Raw genomic sequence first — 21,276 nt, forward strand, 5'->3', positions numbered from 1 at the left:
TCTCGAATGGCGAAATTAAAGAAATCCGATATCCGCCCCGAATCCCTCGTCAGAGCCCCGTGGTACTCCGGTTTGCGCCGTGGACTGGTTGACTAGACAAGAGTGCACTCCCGCTGTTTGCAGACATATGATACGCTTTAATAGAGGAAGCACCAGATTGCTTTTAAAAGAATTATTCGGAATCCAACAGAAGTGGAAACGCCTATACAGATTCTACGAGCGTTTTCAGATAAACTGATGTGTCTTGTAAACTATGTAATAGTTATTGAAGAATGAGACTCTTTCCTCTAGGTGTTCTGAAACACAAAAGAAATCTGGAATTGGTTAAAGACAAGTACGCAGTCTAGAAAATTGTTTTGAAAACTTCACTTCCTTCAGGACTACTAGTTTCGTACATGTCCCATTTTCAACTGCTGCTAAGAATATAAGAACGTACTATAACGAAAAGAAGGTTGCAGCATAAAAGGCTCGCAGCTACATTGAATGCAGTGTTTAAGCGAAAAACGTAATTACTTGTAGGTACATTGTCCTCTTCTCGCCTCATAAAAAATCGAGTGCCTAGCATGGTATGATCTAAAATGTAACGTGTACGGAGTGACGATGGTTGTGAGAACTACAGATGCAGCTATGTACAGTTCCGCACGGCACTCCATACTGTACGATGAGACGAGGGCGATGCATCCCCACTGTTACAGGTAACTACGATGTTTGCGCAAACAGTACATTACAGTGTGTCTGTATGGCTTTTATGCTGCTACTTTCTTTTCATTGTGATGTGTTATGTTTTCAGATGCCCTTGAAACTGGACACTTCCCGAAGCTTGTACTGTTCAATAAAGCACAATTTTAAATGCAATGGTGTCCTTCTTTCAATTTATCGAGGCTGTGGTGCCCATCCAGAATAAAATGATCACTGCAAAATGTTGTTATACAGATTCGCGCATAACTTGGATCCTGCTCTATATGACAGCAAAATGTTTATTTAACTACACGCCGACATTTTACATAATCACCAAGAAGTTGGTCATTAACACAAAGCTCTCGATAACCCAGCAATACAAGTAAGACCGATAATAGCGATAGCAAAGGAAGCGTTCAGTAAAAACAGGAAATTCTTCTCTGGACTGCTAAATAAATTCCTCCGGTCTAGCGGTTCAGGCGCTCAGTCCGGAACCGCGCGACTGCTACGGTCGCAGGTTCGAATCCTGCCTCGGGCATGGATGTGTGTGATGTCCTTAGGTTAGTTAGATTTAAGTAGTTCTAAGTTCTAGGGGACTGATGACCAGAGATGTTAAGTCCCATAGTGCTCAGAGCCATTTGAACCATTTGAACCAATTCCTCCGGAAGCTGTTTTCCAAACACTTTCAAATGGTTCAAATGGCTCTGAGCACTATGGGACTTAACATCTCTGGTCATCAGTCCCCTAGAACTTAGAACTACTTATACCTAACTAACCTAAGGACATCACACACATCCATGCCCGAGGCAGGATTCGAACCTGCGACCGTAGCAGTCCCGCGGTTCCGGACTGAGCGCCTAGATCCAAACACTTTACATGTGGCAGAGGGAAACGATGCTGATAGCACCAGAAATGTGGGTACGAAGAAGAGACCTTGAGGAACGAGGAGGTGCTGAGGAGAGAGAAAGAAATTCGTTAGACGCCAAAGGGAAAAAGGAATAAAAATTGACTAGCCTTCATTTTGGGCAGAGAGAATGAAGAAGATACCAAGTAGCAGAAAGTGCCATGCAAGAAAGCGATAGCCACCTGTATGTAAAGGGCAAAGTACAGAACGTGGAGATGTGGCGAATTATGGAATTATGGTGGTGGTGGTTAGTGTTCAACGTCCCGTCGACAACGAGGTCATTAGAGACGGAGCGCAAGCTGGGGTTAGGGAAGGATTGGGAAGGAAATCGGCTGTGCCCTTTCAAAGGAACCATCCCAGCATTTGCCTGAAGTGATCTAGGGAAATCACGGAAAACCTAAATCGGGATGGCCGGAGACGGGATTGAACCGTCGTCCTCCCGAATGCGAGTCCAGTGTGCTAACCACTGCGCCACCTCACTCGGTGTGGAATTATGAGGAGTGAACTTGAACGAGTACTGATAATAGTTTGTTGATCAGCAGTATGCCATATATTATTTACTTCAAATCTGTGAAGTACAATTTAATGTTTTTATTTCGATTTTGTGTTTGTGTACACGGTAATAATAATACAAATCCCCATCAGGTCATCTGGAATTAGATTTTCAGTGGTTTCTTTAACGCACTTCAGGCCAATGTTGGGAAAGTTCTTCGAAAAGAACACAGACGACTTTCTCCCCTAACCCGTCAGGCCTTGTTATCCGTCTCTAATATCCTTAAAGTCGACCAGACGTTAAAGTCGCCAGGAGTGCAAAATGCAAAACTGACATTATAGTTGCCACTGTCTGAAGAAGTCATTTATTTTCACTATTACAACTTCGATCTTTAGATCTTTCTCAAACCATATACTGCAAAAGATTGTGCGTTAGCACATGTCAAAAAGTTTCTCACATGTACACATCTCATGTCGTATGATAAATATGTACATGTCATAGACATGCGGTAATAATAATCAATCATTTCTATAGTGAACTGGACTAAAAAGTATTACGTTACTGTGGACCCCAACCAAGAGAGGTGAAGACAAAATAAGTATTGGTCTGCTTTATTCCTTACGAAGAGGATACTCCACCATAATTTAGCTCTCCTAGTTTCACATATTATGGAAAGAACCGCCTGAGTCACTTCGGAGCAAAAGACTTGCATTTTTGGGGTCGAGGAGTTGATGTTCCAAAACGACAAAGATTCCGGTCACACATTATTCTAAGTCATTTACAGTTTTGGCCGCCACAAAACTGAAATTGGATTCTCTGTCACCTTATTCAACTGATCTCATTCCCCATGACATTTCTTCGTTCCACTGGACGACAACGAAACTGTATTAACTGATTGCGAGTAGGTGTACTTCTTACCCAAGATGTCTTACAATCTACAGGGTGATTCAAAAAGAATACCACAACTTTAGGAATTTAAAACTCTGCAACGACAAAAGGCAGAGCTAAGCACTATCTGTTGGCGAATTAAGGGAGCTATAAAGTTTCATTTAGTTGTACATTTGTTCGCTTGAGGCGCTGTTGACTAGGCGTCAGCGTCAGTTGATGCTAAGATGGCGACCGCTCAACAGAAAGCTTTTTGTGTTATTGAGTACGGCAGACGTGAATCGACGACAGTTGTTCAGCGTGCATTTCGAACGAAGTATGGTGTTAAACCTCCTGATGGGTGGTGTATTAAACGTTGGTATAAACAGTTTACAGAGAATGAGTGTTTGTGCAAAGGGAAAAGTTCTGGACGGCCGAGAACGAGTGATGAAAATGTAGCACGCATCCAGCAAGCATTTGTTCGTAGCCCAGGAAAATCGACTCGCAGAGCTAGCAGAGAGCTGCAAATTCCACAATCAACTGTATGGAGAGTCCTACGAAAAAGGTTAGTTATGAAACCTTATCATCTGAAATTGGTTCAAGGCAGGCAGCCAGTGACAGAGCACTTCATCACTGGCCTCCAAGAAGCCCTGATCTTACCCCCTGCGATTTTTTCTTATGGGGGTATGTTAAGGATATGGTGTTTCGGCCACCTCTCCCAGCCACCATTGATGATTTGAAACGAGAAATAACAGCAGCTATCCAAACTGTTACGCCTGATATGCTACAGAGAGTGTGGAACGAGTTGGAGTATCGGGTTGATATTGCTCGAGTGTCTGGAGGGGGCCATATTGAACATCTCTGAACTTGTTTTTGAGTGAAAAAAAACCTTTTTAAATACTCTTTGTAATGATGTATAACAGAAGGTTATATTATGTTTCTTTCATTAAATACACATTTTTAAAGTTGTGGTATTCTTTTTGAATCACCCTGTATATTGTAGATTAATTGTTTCGGTAAGCAGGGTTACTGTTGTGACTTGGCAAGACAGCCAAGCCACTATGAGAGGAAGCCGAAAGGCACGCGTTTAAGTTCACGCAGGCTGGTGTGAGGTCTGGAACAGTTAAAGGAGTTGAGACTAGTAAAAAAGGTACGTAGCTTCTGGAATACTTAACTTTAATCCATAATTGGTAAACATCGGTCAGACGGTACATGCATCACAAGATGAATAGCAAATGATAATGGCGCCTTGCTAGGTCGTAGCAAATGACGTAGCTGAAGGCTATGCTAACTATCGTCTCGGCAGATGAGAGCGTAATTGGTCAGTGAACCATCGGTAGCAAAGGCGGCTGTACAACTGGGGCGAGTGCTAGGAAGTCTCTCTAGACCTGCCGTGTGGCGGCGCTCTGTCTGCAATCATTGACAGTGGCAACACGCGGGTCCGACGTATACTAACGGACCGCAGCCGATTTAAAGGCTACCACCTAGCAAGTGTGGTGTCTGGCGGTGACACCACAGTTTCCATCTTCAGATATGCGAATGCATTCATACAATGTTAAATTACACAGAGACCAAATTAAGTAAAAGGCAGCTGCACTATAGCAGCAAAATCGTATTGCAACATAACCCGATAAAAGGATATTACATGGCTCCTGTACCAGTTGTACAAGTAATATTTCTAAAGCATTGCTCCGTGTGTGAGGGACGAGATGTATGATGCATCGGCAAGTGAAAATTAAAACCACAGTATACAGAGTAATTCGCCAAATGCCCTCGACCCGTAACAGAAAGTGCTGTGTACTTCATTGCAGCCAAGGCACCGCTGGACTGACATGTGGTGGCCGTTACGGGCTGGAAGACTGACAACTGACACTGACAAGTGTCGTCAGTGCATTCATGTGCTCCTTACTTAAAATTATTTATTTATTTTAATTACAGGACGATTTCTGTAGTGTGTATATAAAAGATTCCTAAATACCTTTTTTTTAATTATTCTAAAATAGCTATTAAAATAGAATCTCAAAATGGTTTTTATTAAGTTAACTACCTCAAGTGGGTCTATGTGTACGGTCCGCCAAGAGCCATCGAAATGTCCCGAAACGCCGATCATTGCCCCAGCGCCCTACCCGCGGTTGCAGAGCCGCTGTACGGCCGAAAGTAGCTTCAGATATAGGTAATAAGGTCGTGAATGTACTAAGAGGTGCTTTGCTGTTTTGCTGTTACAAGGGAACTTGTCAGAGTTGTAAAATTACTTGTAACTCAACACAGGTACATCGGTATATCAGAATAAATCCACAAACATATTACATTGGAACTACATTTCTTTTGACGAGTTGTATACCAAAGACCCAAAGAAGCTGGTACACCTGCCTAATATCGTGTAAGGTTCCCGCGAGATCGTCGAAGTGCCGCAGAACGACGTAGCGTGGGCTCGAATAATGTCTGAAGTAATGCTGGAGGGAAATGACACCACGAATGCTGTAGGGCTGTCCACAAATCCCTAGGGGTACGAGGGGGTGGAGACCTCTTCTGATTAGCACGTTGCAAGGCATCTCAGGTATCTTCAGTAATGTTCATGCCTGGGGAGCTTTGTGCCCATCGGTTGTGTTTCAACTCCTGGAGCCACTCTGTTGTAATTCTGGGCTGTGTGGTGTCGCATAGTCCTGCTGGAATTGCCCACGTCCTTCGGAGTGCACAATGGACATGAATGGATGCAGGTGATCAGACAGAATGCTTTCGTACGTGTCACCTGTCAGAGTCGTATCTAGACATGTCAGAGGTCCCATATCTTATCAACTGCTCATGCTCCACACCATTACAGAGTCTCCGCCAGCTTGAACAGTCCCCTGCTGACATGCCGGGTCCTTGGATTCATGAGGTTGTCCCTTTACGCGTACACGTCCATCCGCTTGATACAATGTGAAACGAGACTCGTCCGACCAGGCAACATGTTTTCAGTCACTAACGGTCAAATGTTGGTGGTGACGAGCCTATGCGAGGCGTAAGGCTTTGTGGCGTGCTGTCATCAAGGGTAGACGAGTGGCCCCATATCAATGATGTTACGGTGAATGGGTCGCACGCTGACACTTGTTGATGGCCCAGCACTGAAATCTGCAGCAATTTGCGAAAGGGTTGCACTTCTGTCACGTTGAGCGATTCTCTTCGGTCGTCGTTGGTCCCGCTATTGCAGGATCATTTTTCTGGCCGCACCGATGTCGGAGATTCGATGTTTTGCCGGATTCCTGAAGCTCACGGTACACTCGTGAAATGGTCGTACGGGAAAATCACCTCTTCATCGCTACTTCGGAGATGCTTTGTCCAATCGCTCGTGCGCTGACTACAACACCACGCTTAGACTCACTTAAATCTTGATAACCTGCCGTTGTAGCAGCAGTAACTGATCTAACAACTGCGCCAGACGCTTGTTGTCTCATATAGGCGTTCCCGACAGCAGCGCCGTATTCTACCGGTTTATATATCTCTGTAGTGGAATACGCATACCTATACCAGTTTCTTCGGCGTTCATTGTAATATAGCCATGGGTGAACAGAGCCACTCTCGTGATAAAAATCTTATACCGCGACCGTTCCCAAAATAAAATTGCCAGCTAAACTAAGAATGAATGCGTTGTCGGGAGGTAATGTCCGGTATCTAACAAAAACACCATCGAAACACGTCTCAAGTATGAATTCAAAGTTCCCACATCCTAATACACTCCTGGAAATTGAAATAAGAACACCGTGAACTCACTGTCCCAGGAAAGGGAAACTTTATTGACACATTCCTGGGGTCAGATACATCACATGATCACACTGACAGAACCACAGGCACATAGACACAGGCAACAGAGCATGCACAATGTCGGCACTAGTACAGTGTATATCCACCTTTCGCAGCAATGCAGGCTGCTACTCTCCCATGGAGACGATCGTAGAGATGCTGGATGTAGCCCCGTGGAACGGCTTGCCATGCCATTTCCACCTGGCGCCTCAGTTGGACCAGCGTTCGTGCTGGACGTGCAGACCGCGTGAGACGACGCTTCATCCAGTCCCAAACATGCTCAATGGGGGACAGATCCGGAGATCTTGCTGGCCAGGGTAGTTGACTTACACCTTCTAGAGCACGTTGGGTGGCACGGGATACATGCGGACGTGCATTGTCCTGTTGGAACAGCAAGTTCCCTTGCCGGTCTAGGAATGGCAGAACGATGGGTTCGATGACGGTTTGGATGTACCGTGCACTATTCAGTGTCCCCTCGACGATCACCAGTGGTGTACGGCCAGTGTAGGAGATCGCTCCCCACACCATGATGCCGGGTGTTGGCCCTGTGTGCCTCGGTCGTATGCAGTCCTGATTGTGGCGCTCACCTGCACGGCGCCAAACACGCATACGACCATCATTGGCACCAAGGCAGAAGCGACTCTCATCGCTGAAGACGACACGTCTCCATTCGTCCCTCCATTCACGCCTGTCGCGACACCACTGGAGGCGGGCTGCACGATGTTGGGGCGTGAGCGGAAGACGGCCTAACGGTGTGCGGGACCGTAGCCCAGCTTCATGGAGACGGTTGCGAATGGTCCTCGCCGATACCCCAGGAGCAACAGTGTCCCTAATTTGCTGGGAAGTGGCGGTGCGGTCCCCTACGGCACTGCGTAGGATCCTACGGTCTTGGCGTGCATCCGTGCGTCGCTGCGGTCCGGTCCCAGGTCGACGGGCACGTGCACCTTCCGCCGACCACTGGCGACAACATCGATGTACTGTGGAGACCTCACGCCCCACGTGTTGAGCAATTCGGCGGTACGTCCACCCGGCCTCCCGCATGCCCACTATACGCCCTCGCTCAAAGTCCGTCAACTGCACATACGGTTCACGTCCACGCTGTCGCGGCATGCTACCAGTGTTAAAGACTGCGATGGAGCTCCGTATGCCACGGCAAACTGGCTGACACTGACGGCGGCGGTGCACAAATGCTGCGCAGCTAGCGCCATTCGACGGCCAACACCGCGGTTCCTGATGTGTCCGCTGTGCCGTGCGTGTGATCATTGCTTGTACAGCCCTCTCGCAGTGTCCGGAGCAAGTATGGTGGGTCTGACACACCGGTGTCAATGTGTTCTTTTTTCCATTTCCAGGAGTGTAGTTTGAGTCCACACCCTACCAAACAACAAAGCCGCCCCCCCCCCCCCCCCTAGCCCCCAATGATTTTTTGTGCGATTTGGGTTATTTTCTCAGCCTAGTGCACAATATATCACACCATTCCAGCGTTTACCCCGCTGAAGAGTCACTGCGTAACCTTTCACTATAACGAACATTGGACAGTTCCACTGCCGGGTTCTCTATAACACGGACCATGTGACTAGCTACTGAGAAGCTTCTAAAAGTTCCTTGGAGGTAGCAGCACATTCAACTAGCTTTGGTAGCAGGAGCAGGAAGTTTCCGGCGGAAATGCCTATAGCCTGTTACTGATTGATTCCGTGAGAGGGATAAATCTAAAATTCGTGAACAGGCTGGAGTTCGCGAAACAGCGCGAGTCGATTGACAGCGCTCCTGGAGGTTCTGTTGTTAATTTTGAAAATTATTAACGTACTTAATAGCTGCTGTCACGAATGACTGTGACAATATGTTCGCTTTGACGTAATTTCGAGCATGTACTCGTGTGTGTACTGTGTATTTCTCCTACAAAAAAGTCACGAATGTAAGGCGAGCAAGAAATTTTGGATACTCAACACCAAGAAACTGCTTAATAACTGACCTCGCACCTCTTTGTGGAAGGATAATTTTACTTTCATCATTATTTTGCAATTTTTACTGTACCAAAGAACATAAGTAAATACGAAAAGTAAATCTTTAAGTATTCTGTTTTCTAGTACGCGCTATTCTTGAAGATATATCAATTACGCATCTGTCAGTAACACTTTAAATAACAGCATCAACGGCTTGTTTTCTAGGATTGAAATCCTAAGTCTAAATGAGGGAACCATTTTAACTGCCGTAAGCTGTCGGTTTTATTCCCTTAGTGCACCATGCACATAAATTATGCCAGTGACTAGTTTCGGCCTTAGACCGCTATAAAATGTGCGATAACGGTGATTTATGTCTCACTTAAAAATTTTTTTCGTATTATGTGGGAGCACGTTCATAGGATTTGTGTACTATAACTAGCGCTCGATAACGTCAAACGGTGCAAAATGTTCGAAATTCTAAGAAAAATTGGGGTATGCTGTAGGGATAGATAGGTAGTATACAATACGTACAAGAGCCAAGAAGGAAAAGTTAGAAAGGAAGGCTAAGAACGAAGTGTTCGGGTTAAAAAAGGTGCAAGACAGGGCTGTAGTCTTTCGGCCCTACTGTTCAATGTGTAGATCGAAGAAGCAGTGACGGAAATAAAAGGAAGGTTCAAGAGAGTTATTAGAATATAAGGTGTAAGGATATCTATCATACGATTCGCTGATTACATTGCTATCCTGAGTGAAAGTGAAGTACATTTACATAATTTGCTGAATGGAATGAGCAGTATGTTGAGCACAGAATGCGGATTAAGAGTAAATCAGAAGTAGCAGAAATGAGAACAGCGAGAAACTTAATATTGGAATTGACAATCACGAAGGAGATAAAGGAACTCTGCTACCTAGGCAGCAAAATAACCCATGATGGACGCAGCAAGGACATAAAAAGCGGACTATCACTGGCAAAAAGGGCTTTCCTAGCCAAAGGAAGTGTACTAATACTAAACATAGGCCTTGATTTGTGGAAGAAGTCCCTGAGAATATTCGTTTTCAGCACATTATTGTATGGTAGTGTGGGAAAACCGGAAAAGAAGTGAATCGAAGAATTTGAGATGTGGTGCTACAGAAGTACGTTGTAAATTAGGTGGACTGATACTGTATGGAATAAGGAGGTTCTCCGGAGAATTAGTGAGGACAGAAATAAATGGAAAAGACTGACGAGAAGAAGAGACAGTATGGTATCACGTATGTTAAGACATCGCGGAATAACTTCCGTGCCGGCCGGTGTGGCAGGGCGGTTCTAGGTGCTACAATCTGGAACCGCGCGACCGCGACGGTCGCAAGTTCGTATCCTGCCTCGGGCATGGATGTGTGTGATGTCCTTAGGTTAGTTAGGTTCAAGTAGTTCTAAGTTCTAGGGGACTGGTGACCTCAGAAGTTAAGTCCCATAGTGCTCAGAGCCATTTGAACCAAAAACTTCCGTGGTACTAGAGGACAATAACTGAAGAGCAAAACAGAAATTCTAACACATCCCGCAAATAAGTGAGGATGAAGATTGCAACTGCTATGAAACATCACCTTAGAAAAATTAAGAATGACAGTGCCGATAAAACCTCAGACATTTCTCTCTTTACTTATTCTGATCAACACTAAACTGACATACAATATTTTTAGCGCAACGCTATCTGACTTTCAACAATCCCTACAAATAATGGCCCTGACTAACAATAATCTATATCTTTCATGAATCACTTACAAAAATCTTCGTTACTCGAACTATTGCAATACAGCGAGCGTCAATACTGCCAGCTAAATCAAAGATTCCAACTACTGAAGGCACTAACTACTGATAGGCATAGTTACCAAATGAAAGATTTTTGTGGAGAACAAACAATGCATTTATCTTAATAGTGTTCAAAAGTCATAATATATATATATCAGTTTATGACATCCAGTCTTACAAATTTCGTTTTTCTGACGGACACACGTTCAGATTGTCCGCTCTCAAAACTCTGCCATCTCTCTCCCCACATCCACCATTGCTAGCGGCTCAACTCCAACTGCCCAACGCTACGCGCTGTTCACATCCAACTGCCCAACACGACAATAGCGAATATTTCAACAATACCAACCAGCCACAGATTGCACACAGCACAGCCAATAGTTTTCATACAGAGCGCTACGTGGCGTTAGCAACATAAAAACCTAAACAGCCTACTTACAGCTACTCTGAGATGAAGAGGTGGACAGGATAGGAATTCGTAGTAGGCTGCATCTACATCTACATCCATACTCTGCAAGCCACCTGATGGTGTGTGGCACAAGACTGACGAATAAAAATAAATAAATAAAAAGTGATGAAGGCTCCTTCACACACAGTCACAAATCTAATGTTACAGATATGGTCTAGCACATACCAATCAGCTTAGAAGAACAATTTTCACAATAGATCATGTAGGCAAAAGCATTACTAACACGTAGCTTATTAGCCCTCACATATTCGTTTGGCAGCAAACCGTGTACATTTCTGCACTGGTACACATATAAACACACACACACACACACACACACATATATATATATATATATATATATATATATATATATATATATATATATATATATATATATATAATGTGAGTGTGGTATTTTGTCACTGTTTCCACGATGACTATGAATTGTATCCTTATTTTGTTACTGTGGAGATTATGGGCATCTGCGGCCATTTCGTATTCTGCCGATTACTGCAGGTGACCTTCATTGAACCTGGAAGTAAGCACGCTGTTTACACGAAAGCACACGTTGTTTCCGAAGGGGTCGTTGCACGGTTTCGAAGCTGACGGGAGCGGATGAGGACGCAGGCGGCGACAGAGTAGCTCGTGAAACACATCGATCTGGCGCCACTAGAACGGCCGTGCCGGCGATGCGCCGATATTCTTCGAGGGCCGTGGAGGACTCTTGCGTCAGGTCGCTGTCAGTGTCAGCAGCGGCCGCGTGCCGCTGACAGCGCCGCGGGGGTGGGGAAGGGGTTGGTGGCGCGCCTGTCTGGCGCACTGTGCCCACGCAGACGCGTCGTTCTGCGCTGTGCACCGAGCTGTCCTCGTCGCCTTGTGATAACAGTTCAGTCGGCCTGTCACTAGCGGAATTACGCTACCTGACTAAACGGAAAACTCCGCTAGTCTGAATGACACGATGCGAACTGGTTTGAAGCAGTACTGATATCTACGTCAATAACCTGATGTATTCACTAGGGCATCACGTCTTATATCGACCTTTTGGTTATGAGGTTTAAATCACTACGCTCTCCACAGAGGAAGGTGTACAGTATAATACGGGGATCAGTGGTACGTTTCGACTTTTGCGAAACACAGACAAAAACACAGCAGAATCCAACACACTCAGTACCGTAACAACTACACAGAATAATCAGAAAAATATGAAAGAAAACACGAGATGGTACACAAATTCACACATGAAATCACCAACATTTTCAGGAGACGGGGAATAAACATACAGTACACAACAAACGATTCTATACAAAAATACACCCGAAAACTGACAAAAAAAGAGACATATATCAGAAACCAGGTGTATAACGCTTGTGATAGCAGATACATAGGACAAAAAGGTAGGACATTTGATGTCAGATACAAAGAAAACATGAGAGTCTGAAAGTATGGGACAAGCCGCGCCCATTTGCAGAACAGCTAAGACAGCATAACCACAAACCAACAACTAGAGAAGAAGACACCAAAATAATTACAATCAGAAATAGAAAACACCGGCTACTCCTGCAAGAAAATTACTACGCACGGAAAACCAAAGCAGAAAAGAAAACCCTGTTCGACATCTACATCCATACTCCGCAAGCCACCTAACGGTGTGTGGCGGAGGGTACCTTGAGTACCTCTATCGGTTATCCCTTCTCTTCCACTCTCGTATTATTCATGGGAAGAAAGATTGTCGCCGGCCGAAGCGGCCGTGCGGTTAAAGGCGCTGCAGTCTGGAACCGCAAGACCGCTACGGTCGCAGGTTCGACTCCTGCCTCGGGCATGGATGTTTGTGATGTCCTTAGGTTAGTTAGGTTTAACTAGTTCTAAGTTCTAGGGGACTAATGACCTCAGCAGTTCAGTCCCATAGTGCTCAGAGCCATTTGAACCATTTTTGAAGAAAGATTGTCGGTATGCCTCTGTGTGGGCTCTAATCTCTTTGATTTTATCCTCATCGCCTCTTCGCGAGATGTACGTACGAGGGTGCAATATAATGCTTGACTCCTCGGTGAAGGTATGTTCTCGAAACTTCAACAAAAGCCAGCACCGAGCTACTGAGCGTCTCTCTTTACCTATAATCTCCGTAACGCTGTTGAATGATCAAGTATACATGACAAACAATTCATTGTTTACAGTAAGAGATAAAACAACAGAATAATGCTCCAAAAGAAGATTATTATTTTCCATGAACCCTTCCGCAGAACATTTAAACCAAAGCTCATATTAGCTGACAGCCAAAGCTTTAAACCACTGTCTAACAGTTATTACATTCATATTCTACACTCTACATCTCAAACCACCAACCCCTCCCCCCCCCTCCCCCCAGCTCCACACACACGCATTAAAAAAATTTTACATGTACACACTCTTCAACTCATTCTCTCTCTCTCTCATATACACGCGCACAGACACATATACACATACACAAAGATATAAACATCATGAATAGACGTTAATTTTTAAAAAGTACTTCGTTAGGTTGGCAACATGTAGGAAATCAAACCAAACAGGAGAAAACACATAATGAGCTCAAATATTTACGTATTTAAAAGCACAGTTTTCAAATAAATAGCTATAACTAGTGGGAAAGAATAATAGTGCACCACAAAGAAGAAGGAGAAACATGATGAATAGTCTTAAAGAGAAAGTTCAGAATATAAAATTGTGTTTACGTTTCGGAAATGAAGTACTAGTGCGACTTCCAGGCCAGATGAGAGGAAACGCAGATACCACCAAACTGTAAGTAATTACTTATTTACATACAAAAACCCGACGTGAACTGTTTGATAATATAAAAATAATCAAATTGTATAGTTCTAAATCACGTAGAAGATACCTAAGAGTAACAAAAAGGCGAAACGCATCTGGAAAGAATAAATTAAGGTACAACGAGAAAAGGCGGTTTTATTTACAAAGTAGTTCTTATAGATCAACGGCGTAATTTGTATTACGATATGATGGCAGTATTTAACGCCTAAAGATAACGATTTTCTATTGCGCTTAACATGATGCTCGAAATACCTTTATGAGCCTGCCGATGGCTAAACGACTGAAACCGGTTGTATAAATAAACCTTTCCACGATCAGCTCAAGGCAGTAATATGACATTTTCGAAATATATAAGATCTGTGCGGTCCCACCTCCTGAAAACGCGTTGCCGACATTGTTAACAAAAAAAATGTTCAAATGTGTGTGAAATCTTATGGGACTTAACTGCTAAGGTCGTCAGTCCCTAAGCTTACACATTACTTAACTAAATTAACCTAAGAACAAACACACACACCCATGCCCGAGGGAGGACTCGGACCTCCGCAGAGACCAGCCGCACAGTCCATGACTGCAGCGCCTGGCTAATCCCGCGCGGTCATTGTTGACTATCTTCGATAGTATCTGTAATCCGCAGTATAACCGTCATCTCATATACTATTGTCTCATACTGCAATGTGAAAAATTCTTTACATTTTACACTTTTTCCAAAAGTTACATCATATCAAGCTACGCAGTGGGGAAATTTGATGACCATCTAAAAAGTTTCAAAGTCCGACAAATATCGCAAAAAAATTGAAATTACTTTCACTGTTTCTAAATATTAATTTTGTCTAGCATTCAGATGTACCCTGTATTCTGCAGCAGTTCAATAAGAACAGTTATGCCAGCAGGAAATCAATCATTCTTGCTTGTTACACTGTAACCCAGTATGTGTTACACGCCGTCATACAGAGGGACACACTGTACTAATTGACATTCATATTTAATATTCTCAATAAATACACCAGTTTCATTGTTACACTGAGCCTGTAACCTTTAAGTGATTGTTAAAGGATGCTTAAAAAGCAATCTGAAACCAGAACAATGGCTTCACAAATATCTTTTTCAAAACAAAACAAAAATTAAAAATTTTTTTCCGTTGCACTGTGGCCCGCATACCTGTACGTAAGACGAGCTGTTTTAACCGCACATCGCAGTCGTTAAATTTCTTTATAACAAAGGGAATTAAACGGAACAGCTTGTGAAGGCTTTCTTTCTCAAAATGAGATTTGAATTATTTAAATGTTGTTCAAGGCTGTCTTCCATCTCGAGTGCTAAAGTGCAATAATAACAAAGTTCTTATAAATTGACTCGGGTGAACCACTGAAGTAAACGGCGAAAATATAAAAATCATGGAAAATGTTACTTTCCGGTATAAAAGTCGTAACGGCGCCGTGTATTTAGCAGTTGATTGCCTTAAAAGAATGTTCCGCCGCTAGGGCGCAGCTAACAAAACAGTTCAACACAAAATTTGAGTTTCAAGCAGGAAAGGATTGTAATAGCTTCTCGCAGAGATATAAAAACTGCCCTGTGGAAAAAAATCATCGTAAATAAAATAACAATACTGTCAAGTTCACCCACCCTGTTAAATAAACCGTTGATCACTGAACTACAAACACTATATACTCTTTCAATAATATTAAAAACACTGCACCATGCAAAATTAAAAACTGGTAGACACATAATTTTGTGCTTCACTGACACGCAAACACAAGCGTGCCTGCGCAAGCATGCACAATTTCATTGCGCCTGCACACGGAGCATCAGTTTGTTTACAGAAAATGTCGAGCTCAGACAATGAGACGTGAACTCTGACATTCTTTAAGTTTGTGTTACGGAAGTAAAAAATTAGAAAACGTTATATGTGGAATAACGAATGGTTAAGGAAACTAAAATATTATTGTCACATTAACAACTCGTAGTAGGCACACTACGGTAAGTGTCTCACAGTATTGCTGTCTTTCTTCTCTTTCTCTTTGTGTAATATTGTTTTCTTTCACTTGTTCTACATTGTTGTTGTTGTTGTTGTTGTTGTGGTGGTGGTCTTCCATCGGGAGACTGGTTTAATGCAGTTCTCCACGATACTATATCTGTACAAGCCTTTTCTTCTCCGAATTACTAAACCAACACCCTTTCAAACCTGCTTGCTGTATTCATCTCTTGGTATCCCTCAACGAATTTAACCCCCCATAAGTCCCTCCAGTACTAAACTGGTGCTCCCTTGGTAACTCTCTATGTTTCCTATCAACCGATCCCATATTTTAGTCAAGCTATTCCACATATTTCTTTTGTCCCCAATTCTATTCAGTACCTCTTCAACGAGTACATGATACACCTATCTAATCTTCACCATTCTTTTTTAGAACATATCTGAAAAGCTTCCGTTCTTTCCTGAACTGTTTATTGTCCACATCTCACTTTCACCCAAGGGTACACTCCAAAAAAATTTTCAGGAAAGACTTCCTAGCACATAAGTCTATATTTTATGTTAACAAATTCCATGATGCTACTGCAGGCGGGCTTTAAATGACTGTGCGCAGCGGAAAATAATAAACGCTAAAATGAAGATCTGGCCCTGTCTGACTACCCCCTCAAGCAGATCTTAGGATCTCTTAATGTACTTTAACTTATAAATTCCAACATACACAGGAATGAATGATTAAGGGAACTAATTATACTAAATGATAAACGTTGTTGCTGCTTATAGAGTTATTGCATATTAGAAACAATCTTTATTGCAAATGTTCATATTTCCTAACTAAAATTACTGATCCATTGAACAACTCTGCCCTTTTATTATGACTGCGCGATCTAATATAAATAACGTGAAATGACTGACATAATCTATGTACCAAACACAAGAAACACTGCTTTTAAAGCTGATCTACAATGGAGTGCGACGTCAGTCGAAACAAATCCTACGTGATCACCGCTGTTTAGCCTTATAGCACCTAATAAGCCAAACCAATTAGCAATATCACCGCATGTACTGTGTCCGGTGCGTCGGAGTGATGGTTCTCGTACACGTCTGCCACGATGGAAGAACTCCAGCCACAAAATATACTCTTTCAAACAGTAGGACGGCTGAAGGAGGTCCTCTGACTACTATACTCTAACACTGTCTTCTCCTCTCTGTGATCTACAGACGAGAAACGCGATCTCCCAATCACAAGAACAGAGTCCAGTTAATGTCTCAACGTTAGTAAAGGGAGAAGAAGTGCTCTCAATCACCGAACGCTGCATACTCAGTGACGACTTCCAACCTGGAGGCGAAGTCCAGAATCGTCTAAGTTCACAACAGTACAGTGCCTAACAGTTATAACAATAAAATCTCGTGAGAGCAAAGACAGCAAGTCCATCCATACCAACAAGAAGCTGATACTGAGCGACCGTCACACACGGGAGCTCAAATCGGAAGACCGTGTCTCTTCAGTGCTGGCTTCCCAGCAAGGCTCGGCTCCCCACCCTCTTAATACCGAAAGCGAATCATATTCCCGAAACCACGGAATACTCTCCCTCTCTACAGATTCTCTCGAACGCCAACCAACCATATTGTAGTCTTTTGTCGTCCAGTGCGGAAAGTTTGCGAGGAGAAACCTATACTCGTACAATGGTACGCTTCTGAGTAAAAATCCTTGGAAATAACCCAGCCTGCATGGTTTCCTAGAAGCCGTTTCTTCGTTTCTCTCACTTGCGTCCAAGATTTTCAGCGTTTCCGAAGTATAGTCCTTCCGGTTCGGCTACAAAACCAGCCGGCCGCGACTCTATTGTGCTCCAGCGCTTGAGTGCTGCGACGTCCGTCATCCTATTTCCTGTGATTAAGCAGGACCAACACACCTGTGTAGGCCTTCCACCCAGGGTTTCAGTTCCGCCAGCCGTTTCATTGCCACTGGTGTTCCGAACTCTACTAGTATGGGCAATCATTCTGTACACCGTTTTCATAAAAAAGACACTCCGTCACCTTTCATGCAATAAGCGTTAACAATTATTTACAAGACGTACGTGACAGTGTCACTCTCCTTTATATATTCATATATACGATGTACAGTCTATCACATGGTACCTAATTGTGTTTGTAGATCACGGCAAAGTATGTGGATGAGTGCTCGTAAGGTGAGAAATTATAGCCACCTTACAAAATTTCTTCTTCAGCAATGCTTCCCTTACCATTCAAAGTCTACATTTTAGATCCTCTCTATTTCGGCTATCGTCAGTTATTTCACTGTCTAAATAGCAAAACTCATCTACCAATTTTAATGTCTCGCTTCTTAATCTAGCTCCCTCAGTATCATCTGATTTGATTCGACTACATTCCATTACATTTGTTTCTATTTCTTTTTATGGCTATCTTATGTACTTTACTGCTTGCTCAGTGTACAGATGGAATAGCACTGGGGATTGGCTGCCACCCCATCCCACGCCCTTCTCAAAGACAGCTTCCCCTTCAAGTGTCTCGACTATTATAAACGCATATAACATGACAGATTTCAGATAGATTATATAATGGCAAGACAGAGATTTAGGAACCAGGTTTTAAATTATAAGACTTTCCAGGGGCAGATGTGGACTCTCACCACAATCTATTGGTTATGAACTGTAGATTAAAACTGAAGAAACTGCAAAAAGGTGGGAATTTAAGGAGATGGGACCTGGATACACTGACTAAACCAGAGGTTGTACAGAGTTTCAGGGAGAGCGTAAGGGAACAAATGGCAGGAATGGAGGAAAGAAATACAGTAGAAGAAGAATGAGGAGCTTTGAGAGATGAAGTAGTAAAGGCATCAGAGGATCAAGTAGGTAAAAAGACGAGGGCTAGTAGAAATCCTTGGGTAACAGAAGAAATATTGAATTTAATTGATGAAAGGAGAAAATATAAAAATGCAGTAAATGAAGCAAGCAAAAAGGAATACAAACGTCTCAAAAATGAGATCGACCGGAAGAGCAAAATGGCTAAGCAGGGATGGTTAGAGGATAAATGTAAGGATGTAGAGGCTTATCTCACTATGGGTAAGATAGATACTGCCTACAGGAAAATTAAAGAGACCTATGGAGAAAAGAGAACCACTTGTATGAATATCAAGAGCTCAGATGGAAACCCTGTTATAAGCAAAGAAGGAAAAGCAGAAAGGTGGAAGGATTATATAAAGGGCGTATACAAGGGCGATGTACTTGAGGACAGTATTATGGAAATGGAACAGGATGTAGATGAAGATGAAATGGGAGATATGATACGGCGTGAAGAGTTTGACAGAGCACTGAAAGACCTGAGTCGAAACAATGCCCCGGGTGTAGACAACATTCCATTAGAACTACTGACATCCTTGGGAGAGCCAGTCCTGACAAAACTCTACCATCTGGTGAGAAAGATGTATGAGACAGGCGAAATACCCTCTGACTTCAAGAAGAATATAATAATTCCAATCCCAAAGAAATCAGGTGTTGACAGATGTGAAAATTACCGAACTATCAGTTTAATAAGTCACGGCTGCAAAATACTAACGCGAATTCTTAACAGACGAATGGAAAAACTAGTAGAAGCCGACCTTGGAGAAGATCGGTTTGTATTTCGTAGAAATATTGGAACACGTGAGGCAATACTGACCCTATGGCGTATCTTAGAAGCTAGATTAAGGAAAGACAAACCTACGTTTCTAGCATTTGTAGACTTAGAGAAAGCTTTTGACAATGTTGACTGGAATACTCTCTTTCAAATTCTGAAGGTGGCAGGGGTAAAATACAGGGAGCGAAAAGCTATTTACGATTTGTATAGAAACCAAATGGCAGTTATAAGAGTTGAGAGGCATGAAAGGGAAGCAGTGGTTGGGAAGGCAGTGAGACAGGGTTGTAGCCTCTCCCCGATGTTATTCGATCTGTATATTGAGCAAGCAGTGAAGGAAATAAAAGAAAAATTCGGAGTAGGTATTAAAATCCACGGAGAAGAAATAAAAACTTGGAGGTTCGCCGATGACATTGTAATTCTGTCAGAGACAGCAAAGGACTTGGAAGAGCAGTTGAACGGAATGGATAGTGTCTTGAAAGGAGTATATAAGATGAACATCAACAAAAGCAAAACGAGGATAATGGAATGTAGTCGAATTAAGTCGGGGTATTAGATTAGGAAATGAGACACTTAAAGTAGTAAAGGAGTTTTGCTATTTGGGGAGCAAAATAACTGATGATGGTCCAAGTAGATAGGATTTAAAATGTAGACTGGCAATGGGAAGGAAAGCGTTTCTGAAGAAGAGAAATTTGTTAACATCGAGTATAGATTTGTCAGGAAGTCGTTCCTGAAAGTATTTGTATGGAGTGTAGCCATGTATGGAAGTGAAACATGGACGATAAATAGTTTAGACAAGAAGAGAATAGAAGTTTTCGAAATGTGGTGCTACAGAAGAATATTGAAGATTAGATGGGTAGATCACATAACTAGTGAGGAGGTGTTGAATAGGATTGGGGAGAAGAGAAGTTTGTGGCACAACTTGACTAGAAGAAGAGATCGTTTGGTAGGACATGTTCTGAGGCATCAAGGGATCACCAGTTTAGTATTGGAGGGAAGCGTGGAGGGTAAAAATCGTAGAGGGAGATCAAGAGATGAATACACCAAGCAGATTCAGAAGGATGTAGGTTGCAGTAGGTACTGGGAGATGACGAAGCTTGCGCAGGATATAGTAGCATGGAGAGCTGCATCAAACCAGTCTCAGGACTGATGACCACAACAACATACATAACCTTTCGATCTATTTTACCTTCGCAACCTTTGTACAAAATGTAATTGAACAGGTACAAATGAAAACTTGATCAAATCGAATCGCTGATGAATGGTTGCACAAACTTCCCTGTTCTTGGTACATACGCTTAAGCATGCATACACATGAACTCTTGCACAAGCATGTGTTACTGAAATTCGATCAAGAGTCAAGCTGATTGAACAGCACCGCTGATTGCGCAAATTTATTCAACACACGTCCAAGTGTGCTTAGGAAAGCAGTCCTGCACATGCAGCTTGTCAGGCAAGTAGTCACGTACGTAGCCAGCGTGAATGAAAAGTGCAACAGCACTGGCCTGGCGCAACCACAAACACATCGATCCACAAGGAATACAATACAAAGACTGGCTATTCCAAGACCATATTTCTCGTGCTTGTTCAAAAAACAGAGGCTGGTTTTAAATGCCGTGCGTCTTAGATCACACTTCGGCACTTCCACCATTCACTCACGTTTCCTGGGCACTATACATTCCTTGTACCGCGAAGCTGCTTGGCACTAAGGACGCTCTTTGCGGTGTACATGCAAGAAATTTTTTCAGAATTATTAACAAACGGATTTTTCCACTTGTTGATCTACTCTCGCCGGCCCGTGTGGCCGAGCGGTTCTAGGCGCTTCAGTCTGGAACCGCGTGACCGCTACGGTCGCAGGTTCGAATCCTGTCTCGAGCATGGATGTGTGTGATGTCCCTATGTTAGTTAGATTTAAGTAGTTCTCAGTTCCAGGGGACTGATGACCTCAGATGTTAAGTCCCATAGTGCTCAGAGCCATT

This window comes from Schistocerca serialis, chromosome 1 (assembly GCF_023864345.2).
Source record: "Schistocerca serialis cubense isolate TAMUIC-IGC-003099 chromosome 1, iqSchSeri2.2, whole genome shotgun sequence".
In the NCBI taxonomy this organism is placed as follows: Eukaryota; Metazoa; Arthropoda; class Insecta; order Orthoptera; family Acrididae; genus Schistocerca; species Schistocerca serialis.